An 11,744-nucleotide genomic window follows, 5' to 3' on the forward strand; every position below is an offset into this window, starting at 1 on the left:
ACCCACACCCACACACACACAGCGAGCTGGGATCCTGCTGCAAAGAGGAGGATCTGAGCTCGGCCGCTGCTCCTCAAGATAACAGCAATATTGGATCGTAAGCTCAGAAGAGATTCTATTATTGCTGCCAGATCCAAAATAAATATGAAACCACAAAGGAACGTCAAGCATCAGTAAATATCACATTATACTCTGCATCATTTCCCAGTCTGTGATAACAGAAAGATCAGGATGAGGAAGATTTGTGAATTTCATTCCTGGAAATCACTTAAAGCAGCAGTTTATGCGAGGGCCTTGTTTCCTCTCTGAACGCTGACCTTAATCTCTGCTGCGCTGTTCGGCTTTGACCCGCAGCGTTTCATCTGCATACAGATTGAATTTCACATCACAGACTGCATACGCTATATTCCACTTTTCTCTCCTCCTGGCTGAGAGAGACGGAGCTTGACGGGTCTTTCTCCATTAGCATTCAGGAGGTTTGCTTCAGATGTGTGGAGTTCATTCAAACTGAACCTTTTCGTTGATGGTTTTATTTGTCAAGTCAAATCAAGTCGCCTTTTTTTCATAGCGCTTTACACAATACAGACTGTGTGAAAGCAGCTTCACAGAGATACACAAGAAATTAGCACAGTCATTTATGGAGACAGCTCAGTGTTAGTTCAGTTCAGATCAGTAGTTTCATATCAGTTTGAATCGAGTTCATTTCAGCTATAAGCGGTTCTACACGAAGCATTATTCAGCTCGAGTCAGTTCAGTATCGGTTGCAAGATGTGTGATTCAATAGTAAAGCAACTCTACAGAAGATAATAGTGCCGTCATGCAGTTTAATTCAGTTTTGTTCTCGTGCGATGATGGTGCAGTTGTATTCATGAACTACTGAAAGTGAATTCACGAAGCAAGGTGCTCGAGTCTCAGCATTGTGACGTCGACTCAACTTTCATCACATAAAAAACTCTGAAGTCATTCAAGCCCTAGTCTAGACAATGTCACATCTGTCATGTTGGGCTAATTCACTACACAGTTGTGGCAGACGTAGTGAAATCAGGAGCGGCCCATGAACATAAACTGTTGAAATGGAGAGAATCAGGGTGTGATTTATGAAGTAACATTAGGCTGTGAATGTGTGTGGCGTGCACATTTGGTGTGTCTCTTTGTGGTGGTTATGTGTTCATGACTCTTCTTCTTCTCTCATTTTATTAGTCATATAAATGTACAGCCTGTGACAGCGATCAGGACAGTGTGAGAAAAGGCTCAGTTACCATCAGGCAAGAGTTCAAGTGTCCAGTGATTGTGGGCTGTAGTTTCAAACACACTGGATCTCATCAGAAGGTCATCCTGACACTGATTCTTCAGCGACTGGAAATCAGCTGAAATATCAGCTCATGGAGCGTCACCTTTATTCACAAGTCCATTTTTGCTGCCACAGTTAAAGGGGTTGTGAAGTGGAACACATATAAGAGGTTACTCTGCAATAAAATCGTACTGCAAGTTTCACATCTCCAAGCAAACTCCCCTCTTAAAAAGATACATTTTGAGGATGACTATGAGGATGATGTAAATCATATGTAAATCATGTCTGTCCATGCACTTGCAGTTGACATACACTTACAAAGTTACTTATAATCAGCAGAATGTCTAAAGTGGACCATCACTGAAAGGTACCTTGGGAAACCAGAAATGCTTCTTCTAAAGCCCTTTATTTTCAGTAGCTGGTGTTTGTGCAGGCTCTCTGTGGAGCTGAACACAGCACAGCTAGGTTAGAGTGCTTGCAAACAGCATGCTCTCCCATATAAGACTGACCCGAGAGACTTTCATGCGGAATGATAATGCTCGACAGAAGTAAGCTGATTATTATTCAATACTTGTCCTGTAAGAAGGTTAATACAGGTGACCTCAGACGTGCTCCAGTGAGGGGGAATACGCTGTGCTCGGTCAGTTTAGTTTGCGGATCATAGGTGTTATTTACAGCTGGAATGGGTGGAGCGTGATTGTGTCACCAGCACTTTATGAAACGGCTCGTGACAAAGAGAAGCATCTGCAGCCGTCCAGTGGGAATTCGTTTTTTACTGTGTCATGTTTACATGTATAATAATTTAACTGATACTTACAAATGAAACAAAAACAGTTTTTATAGACAGAGTTTTTATTTATATAAAAAGTTTTAGGCACTTTTTTTCAGCCTTCTGTCTGATGAATAAAAAATAAAAAATTAACTCCTAGTAAGTATGCCTACTGTAGGTATGCATAAAAATTTTATAAAACGAACAGAGCACAACATTTTAAGTATATAAATATGTCTCTTATATTTCAAACTGAATCAATACATAATAAGAAACAGTGCTTTGCAAAATGAAGGGAATAGTTGGCCCAAAATAATCTCTCTCTCTAAATGTCTCTCCAGACCTGTGAAACACAGACGATTTATACCCGTCCAACTCCAAAAACAGTCCATATTCATGTGTGTTATCCCAAGTCTTCTGAATTAATTGAATTGCTGTGAAATTCAATGCTATGTGAAAAAGAGACCATGAGTTAAGTTGTGTTCACTCAAAATCCTATCCTCCTCTATTGGAATATGGCATGTATGTGAGAATGGAGGGACAGAAACCTCTCAGGTTTTATTAAAAAAAAAAAAAAACATTTTTTGTTTTGAAGATTAAGCAAAGTCTTAGGTTTGAAATGACGCGAGGATGAGTAGATGATGACAGAATTTTAATTTCTGGGTGAACTGACCTTGCAGTATGATTGTGATAGTTGTTAACGAGTCTCTGTGTGTCCACTGTTCTTCAGAAAAATCCTACAGCTCCTGCACATGCTTTGCTTTTCAAACATCTTCTGCATCTTCTTTTTTTTAATACTGGCCTTCAGAAACTGCATGAGATTAGACATGTGCCGGTATTCGGTAAAATTAAATATCACGATAATGAACACAAGATTATTATTATTATTCAGATTTTTTTGAATGCATTTTAAGAATACTTTTCCCGTCAGCTGGTTCAAATGCTCAACACCACTGTATGCTGCATCAAACACGCATGTGCACTGATGTGAACAAACCCAGCACAGATGAGAAGAAGCGCACTGAATGAAGCGCACATTCACTCTCTGACAGCGGGTGGCGCTGATGGAGCAGCAGAAATGCAGCTGCGCTACTTTCTGTTTCTGAACAGGATTTAGATGATTTAAACATCCATTCAGCTTTTTCTAGTAGCAATGGTGTTCATCACAGCACTGAATATTTAAATAATTACATTTCAATCTGGACTACAACATGCCCTAGATATTGTTTGACAATGTTTTGATTCTTTAATGTTCGGTCACACTTTACATTAAGGCTCCATTATTTAACATTAGTTAATTCATTAGTTAAAATAAACTGCTAATGAAAAATTATTCAGTGCAGTTTTCATGAGCTATATCAAAAAAAAAAAAAAAAGTTTATACAGCAAATTCATTTGTCACACTACAGGACAGTGTAAAATGAATGAGTGAAGACAGAAAGCAGAAAAATGCACTTCCCTTCCCTTCGATGCTGACAATCAACATGAGCTTTCATTTTCCAGGCAGCCTTATGTTTTCTGTCTCTGGTGTGCTAATGAAGGTCAGTCAGTAAAGGACAGTGGTTTAGCAGGTGGTCTCACCATCTTCTGATGGACTGGTCTCCTCCAGGCTATTTCTGTCAGGCTTAGTCTGTTGAGCAAATCTTATAAAGGAAACGGCTGTGACCTCAGGAGCTGCTCTGGATCTAAACTGTGCTTGTGGTCTCAGAAATCCCGAACACCTGAGGTTTCTGTGCCATCAGGTCACGGGGGGTCATCTTCTGGGAATCATGCTCCAGTTGTCATCTGTCAGCCCAACAGAGTGTTAGTCTGAAGTCCTGAAATATCTGGATCAGTGTCTGAGCTGCTCAGATGCCCCGCAGTCACTTATCTACCATCCACAACCTTAAAGGTTGAGTAATATCGTTTACTCATCCTCCAGTCGTTTCAAACCCATGTGAGCTTATGTCCCTGCCAAGCTCCAAACCATGTAAAAGCTTGATAACAGCTGTCCATACGACTCATGCACTACATTAGAAGTCTTCTTGAGTCATATGATGTTTTGTGTGAGGAACAGACCAAACTGAAGCCATTATTCACTGATCTTCTCTACCGCTGAAGCCGGGGTCTAGCCCACCTTCACACATGAAGTCCATAACTCATTTCAGTCTGTTTTTCATACGAGGAGTCATATGTCCTCAGATTACATGGAAAGCAGTACAGGAGTAAATAACGGCAGATTTTGGTTTTTGAGAGAAATATAACTTTAATGCTGCCTAATCTGCTTTCCTTTCATGTCAGATGAAGCTTTTTGCAATGGCCAGCAGGCATTTAAGCGTGCGAGCCGTCCTCGAATGTCCCACAGCCATCAGAGGTCATGAACTGACACATCAAGTTTCAGATATCAAAACATCTGATTCTTTTTTCTATTTTTTTGCTGAAATAGTCTGTGAAATTTAGTAAAGATCGAACAAACTGTCTAGGAGTTTGTTTGACATGACTCTAAATGGAGGACATATCATTAGATTCTGTAGAACCCAAGGGATGTGATATTTATAGGGTAAAGTGATGATAGTTATGGTATAGTTTATTATATATTTTGACCACTAGGTAAACGTCATAGTGCATCTGTGCATGCTGCCGAAGACACAAATCCATTTTTTTAATGATACGTGAATGCATTTATAATATAAGACATTTTACAGCAAAATTTAATTTGACAGATTTTTCAAATCCAGCATGTTTGACCTGATCTATATCATTGTATTTCATCTTGTAACAGCTAGATCAGTGGTCGTCAACCCGTGGATCGCGATCGACTGGTAGATCTTTATCACGAGTACAAAAAATACATTACATTTCTTCATTCTTTGCACTTATTTCTCTGATATTTTCGGGAGCTACTGTGACAGTGATAAAGAGAATTGACTGTTTTCAGAAACGTTTCAATAGCAATGGCGTTTTCTCCTCTGACCTCCGTATAAAGCTGTATAAGCGCAGCACTGCTTTGTTTACGGCGGTAAGCAAGGAAACGCTGTATCTGCTGCTCCATGAGCGCCTCCTGCTGTCAGAGAGTGAATCTGCGTCTCATTCAGAGCTTCTGCTGTTTCTGTCTCGTGCAGATATGTTTTATGTAGTATAGTTTCACAAAACTAAAGTCAGACTGTTCTGTTTTAAATCTTGAAATTTTACAATCTAATTCAATTTCAAATCAAAAACAACTGCTCATGCAGCACGTGTGTGGCATCTTTGTTTGGATCGTGATTAAAATGACGTGGTTTCCTATAATTTCAAATGGCTACAGTGATTTTTAAGACTAGTTTGCTTGTTATAGGGCAAATAAACAATAAATAAATTTGCTTAATAAAATAAAATAAAATAAACAGTATTGGAATCGGCCAATTTGCTTGGAAAATAAAATAAAATAAAAAAATAAAAGGAATCTGAATCAGTCATGAAAAACCATGATCAGTGCATCACTAATTAAAATACTAAATAAAAGGCCTAAAATTGGAAGTACAATCTGGGCTGTCATTTTCTATCAATTCTTCAGTAGGAAGATTTTGTCTTTCATAAAGGCTGAGGTCAGGGATCTTGGGCTTAAAAAGGTTGGTGACCACTGACCTAGATAGTTTGACTTCAAATCATATGCAGAAGCAGGACTTTCCCAGTAATGGTTCTCTCTTGACGACTCTGATAGCAGGTTTTGACCCCAAAGCATTGCAGAGTTGCAGTCCCAAGTCCTGTTTGGCATTCATGCCATCAGATCTGCTGAATCGTTATACATGAACGGTTTGGTCTTGTAAAAAGCTTTTAAGTTTTAGGGACTAGGGCAGGCTTGAAAGGAGGATTTTCAGAAATTTAAAAATGCTGGAAAAATTTTAATGATGGAAAATGACATAATTTGACATTCGCCATTAGCCAAGGAATCGGGGGGGGTGGCGAGGGGGATTGTTTTTGTCAGTTCTGTTCCAAACTGTATCAACTGAAATTCATCAAATAAAATTCATTACATGTTTGCTTTAGATGAACCATGTATATTTCTTCAATGATATGAATACAGTTTTATCAACTGATTTTTGCCACCACAAATAAATATTGCCATCAACATTTGAAACTATTGACTCTGTACTATATTGAATAAATGTGAGAATTCTGGGAAATTAAGTGTTCTTCCACCATAATCCTTCAAATGAAAGTTAATTTATGAAATATAATGAAACTGATAATTAAATTAATTCAGTGTCACATGAAACAATAACCAGTGTGTTGCATAAGAAGCTTGTATTTTCCCACCTGGATGCAGCTTGTGCCACTAAATCCTGTTTACACATGGAAATCCCTGAAATCAGATTCATTATAGAACAATGACCCCCTCTGTGCTTGGCATTAATCACAGCAAATCCCCCTCATAACACACGCCACTGACTCGCAGTGATGGCACTCTAGTGTCTCGACGGGAATCTGCTCTCTCGGATTTATCTTGCTCTGTCCTGGTTTAACTTTCTAGATTTCTGTCATTCAGAAAGTGCACATTTGATGGGAAACAGCAGGTCTGTAGCTGCTTATTTAAGCCCCTCATTTACATTGGACCGTGGAGCTCCTTTCTGAAAACTTCTCTTTTCTTCTTACAGTTTAAATTGATATGAAATGCAGTTCATTCAGATCAAGAGCACTGTAACTTAAGTAGGTCTTCAGTACATCTTTATATGCAATATTTCATAATTACTGTCTTTGAAATATGTGACCCTGCAGCACAAAAGCAGTCTTAAGTCGCTGGGGTATATTTGTAGCAATAGCCAACAATACATTGTATGGGTCAAAATTATAGATTTTTCTTTTATGCCAAAAATCATTCGGATATTAAGTAAAGATCATGTTCCATGAAGATATTTTGTGAATTTCCTACCGTAAATATATCAAAACTTAATTTTTGATTAGTAATATGCATTGCTAAGAACTTCATTTGGACAACTTTAAAGATGATTTTCTCAATATTTATATTTTTTTGCATCCTCAGATTCCAGATTTTCAAATAGTTGTATCTCAGCCAAATATTGTCCGATCCTAACAAACCATACATCAATGGAAAGATTATGGCTGGTTTTGTGATCCAGGGTCACATATGATAAGAGTGTACTGGCAAATACTGACAAGCATTTGTGGTAAAATATACTTTAATGTCATTTCAATCGAAGCTTGTCGAGTCAAGTCAAGTCACCTTTATTTGTACAGCGCTTTATACAGTCCAGATTGTGTCAAAGCAGCTTTACAGAGTCAAACAGGAAAACAGTGTGTCAATAATGCAAGATATAATAAAGCTTGCACGTCACTTGTATGTCAAACACACAAGTTTCCATTTAAAATCTATTAACTGTGATATCAAATAACACACTACCGTGCTTTAGTATGTTAGTCAAAACATCAAAATGAGTTTTTCTTTAAAGCATGAGAAAAATTAAAACAATTATTACAAATTTACTTTAAAATAAAGCTTAAATTGACATTTCAAAGTGCACTTTTTAGAAGTGTGTAAGAAATGTATTAATGAAAGTGTACTCTTTTTTTATTATTTCATTAATATTGTATTATCTGCAAGTAGAGTTTTTTTTTAAATACATTACACCAAGTGCACATTCAGTACTATTAAGAGCTCTTCTGGTTGAAGCCAGCGGCGGCACACAGACCTCTGAACCCTTCACGGTAATGGATTGAGCTGAGATTTGATGCTGAGCTCAGAGCAGTTTGGTTTAATTTCGTCCTGGGCTTGTTGTTGCTGCAGAAAGTGCAGGGATTTATGGTCCGTGTCAGCATCTGCTCGCTCTCACTGAGAGGAACTCACTCCTCATCTCCTTTAATCATTATTACTATGAGCTGGCAGGCAACGAATCATTTTTATATTTCATTACGCTCACTGAGATTAGCCGACATTCACGTGAAATCCCATCTAACCAAACGCAGCTGCTTTCAGCCTCAACTACCCTAAACCCAGCCCAGCATAAACGAAATCTCAAAGCTGTGCTTTCACAGGCTGATTCTGTGAACGCTTGGTGATTCACGGGAGACGAGCGATTATGTCGGTAACCAGACCAGCCCAGATGAGCAGCATCAGTCTGAATAATATCAGGACTCATCGTTGACTACAGCAGCATCAGGGTTTGGTGTGCTGTTTCGAATTGAATTATCACTTGTGCCAAGTTAGAAATATACTAAATAAGGCTTCATATATATAATAAATGGGTTATATAAAAAGTAATTTCTTTTATGAATGCATGTAATCCTGCCCTCTGACCCGTATGACAATCTGGTACCATCAAATACGTTTAAGGCTAAGGTCGTGTGATGTGTCTGTACAGCTCCGTCATGACGCTGTCAGTCTCTGTTTTCCTCACCATCACATGTGTCTGTGTAGTAGAAAGCTGAAGATCTCATCTCCTCAGGTGTGTCATCATCAGCCTCCAGCTGCAGACGGGAGGATCGTGGGACGTGACTGACGGGTCAAACCTATGGCAGAGCAGCAGCGCGACACAGGTGAGAAAACCACTGCCGCTTCATTACATCAGGATGCATGCCTGATGTTAGTTTGTTCCGCATCATGGCATCTCTGATTGATAATGCACTGTATTAAAATAAAGAAAACGTCACTCATTCACTCTTAGCAGCCACAGAGTTGTTCCTGAAACACTACATAATTAATAATGTTTCAAAAGCTTAATATATATTTCATAATATTTAACAAATATGACCCTGGTCATAAGGGTCAATTTTGAAAAATAAATAATCTTTCCATTGATGTATGGTTTGTTAGGTTAGGACAATATTTGGCTGAGATACAACTATTTGGAAATCTGGAATCTGAGGGTGCAAAAAAATCTAAATATTGAGAAAATCATCTTTAAAGTTGTTCAAATTAAATTCTTAGCAATACATATTACTAATCACAAATTAAGTTTTGATATATTTACGGTAGGAAATTTACAAAATATCTTCATGGAACATGATCTTTACTTAATATCCTAATGATTTTTGGCATAAAAGGAAAATGTATAATTTTGACCCATACAATGTATTGTTGGCTATTGCTACAAATATACCCCAGCGACTTAAGACTGCTTTTGTGCTCCAGGGTCACAAATAGACTTTCATTAGACCTGAGTTTGTGTGTCGCCGGCTCATGGTCCTTTCTGATCCTCCTCCCTCTTTGCTTCCTCTCTGCTCTCTGTACCCTCCTGCATAAGTAATGGCAAAAATGCACAAAATAAATCACAAAAAACCACAGTCCATCTTTCTTCAGATTGCTTCTGATCTTTCTGTGCTCAGTCGAGGTCACTGCACATAACATCACTAATGTGCAAAGCTGATAAGCACTTCTTGGAGTATCTGTTTTAACATTCCTTTAGAAAGGAGTATTTTGATTCAACAGAATTTATGACACATTAACTTTTAAGGCTAATATGCGTCCATAACATTGTTTTCAGATGCTGCATCTGAGGTGGCATTTAGGGGAACTTACACAGACTGTTCAGAGGTGGCATGAATTAGAATTGCTTAAAGGCACAATATGTAATTTTTGCCGCTGGAGGGCGCGTATTCAAAATAAACAAAGAAACAAAGGCGTAGTTAGATGACGCTGTGACTGAGTGTGGAATCATGGGAGTTGTGGTCTTCATCCCCACAGCCGACGCAATCCGACGGGACTCGGGCAGAAATCATGTTCATGGATGAGCTAATGATTTATTAACGTAGTAGAATGAAGCAGGGTGAGGCTGAAAGCCGTCGAAGCGAAACGAGGCGCTGAACGAGCGCGACACACGGCTGGAAAGCAGCGGAGCTTTTATTATGCCACAGTCGAGCGCTTCCGCTGCTTCCGGTCGTGTGTATGTGGGGTAAAGCAGCGCTGTTTTATCATGCTAGATACATTTAGTTATGTTATAATGCTACTCTGTGCGCTCGTCACCAGTCTATTAAAACACACAACATATTAAAGTGTCTTTGCTGTTTCCATGTTTTCTACAAAACAAAACCAGAAATCGAGGGGTTATGATGTCATTGGCAGGCGACACAATGACACTATGGACACGCTCCGTGTCACTAGTTAAAATTGCTTATTTCTCTGGATTTAAACATTCTTCGAAACATTTGGGATAATGTAAGTACACAAGTCAGCAAAATATATAACACTGTTCTAGTGGTTTTTGGATATTTTAATAAAAAAATCTTACATATTGTGCCTTTAATGCTGTGAGATTAATGGGTAAAAAAAAAAAAAAAAACTTGAATATTGCAATATAAAATTATTTTTGAAAAATGAAATAACACTCTAAATAGGAAACTAAAAGTGCCAGTAGGTGGCAGCAAGTCACTGTCTGAATGAGTGAGTCACTGAATCATTGACTCACTTGATTAGTTAAAAAAATCGAATAACCGCTGTGTGTTGATCAGAGACGCTCAACAGTTCTGCTGTGACTTTGATTGGAACTATTTTCATTTGTGAAATTTAGCAATATTGTGTCTAAAATGTACATCTTGGTTATTGAACTGTTGTTGTATTAAATCAGTATCACATTTGCAGTTGTGCAGATATTGGGGAGAAACAGCATTCCTGCTCAAGTGATATTGCTAAACTCAAAACAAAAGTGTGATTTTTTTGTCCTCATATCTTGAGTTGTAGACTCATGTATCTGCATTCAAATAGCTTCATCACACAGTCAGTCGTCCTGCGTCATGTTCATCAGACGCTGCGTCAGTGGCGCTGTGGTAACTGTCTTAATCATTTTAACACATTATCTATCCATAATTAACCACACTAAATAAACATGTTAAATCAACAGCTCTAGTTTAAATGCATACAGTGGGTATATTAAAGAATCACCCCTCTTTAAAATAATCACATTTTGTTGCTTTGCAGCCTGAAATGAAGACGGAAGACAGAAATGAATTTTTGTTTTATCCAGCTGTATTTACTCAGTGCAACTTATAACATCCAAAGAAAGATAAAACACCAGCATGTCAGAAATGTCATTTCCTCCGGCTCTTTCATCAGTTTGGAGTGTGTTGTAGGTGGGGGAGTGAATGTAAAGCGCTCTCTTCCACGTTCAATACCATGACTGAGGTGCCCTTGAGCAAGGCACCGAACCCCCAACTGCTCCCCGGGCGCCGCAGCAAAAAATGTGTGTGTTCACGGTTTGTGTGTGTTCACTGCTGTGTGTGTGCACTTTGGATGGGATAAATGCAGAGCACTAATTCCGAGTATGGAACCATACTTGGCCACATGTCACATGCCACGTCACTTATGCCGGAGATCTTTTGACAGTGCTTTGCCATCCATAGCTGATTGTTTGCTTCAGTTGCTCTACCAAGGACTGAAATGCTCCAGGAAAGCTCTTTTCATGCTGAGCTGATCAAAATGAGCTGATCACAACTGAAAGTCAGATGGCTTTGTGTGCCATTGAGAAGGTGATGAGCTGCACCTGATTGAGTTTACAAGTCATTTTTGGGAGGGGCGATCCTTTCTCCAACTCAGTGATTCTGTTTTTTTATTTTTATTTTTTTCTCTGACATGTTGGTGTTTTATCTTTCATTGGCCCCCGGTTTCACAGACAAGGCTTAAGCCTAGTCCCAGACTAAAGTGTAAATCTGAGCTGTTTTAACTGAAAGAAACTTGCACTGACTGATCTTAAAATATATCAGTGCCTTTGTTGTGTC

The 11,744-nt window shown here is 38.6% G+C and overlaps 1 protein-coding gene across 2 annotated transcripts in view; it reads left to right on the plus strand.

Moving 5' to 3' along the window:
* LOC107688310 (leucine-rich repeat and fibronectin type-III domain-containing protein 2-like) overlaps positions 1–11,744 on the plus strand; it is a 79,435-nt gene that overhangs the window by 45,384 nt on the left and 22,307 nt on the right. The window contains exon 2 of one of the 2 annotated variants that reach the window (XM_016485931.1): positions 8,480–8,570. The gene's annotated coding sequence lies outside the window, so the exon portion shown is untranslated. Of the gene's footprint in view, positions 1–8,324; positions 8,571–11,744 lie in introns of those variants that run through there. The other variant, XM_016485932.1, reaches the window with a different exon arrangement.

This window comes from Sinocyclocheilus anshuiensis, unplaced genomic scaffold, assembly GCF_001515605.1.
Source record: "Sinocyclocheilus anshuiensis isolate Anshui unplaced genomic scaffold, SAMN03320099.WGS_v1.1 scaffold781, whole genome shotgun sequence".
NCBI lineage: Eukaryota > Metazoa > Chordata > Actinopteri > Cypriniformes > Cyprinidae > Sinocyclocheilus > Sinocyclocheilus anshuiensis.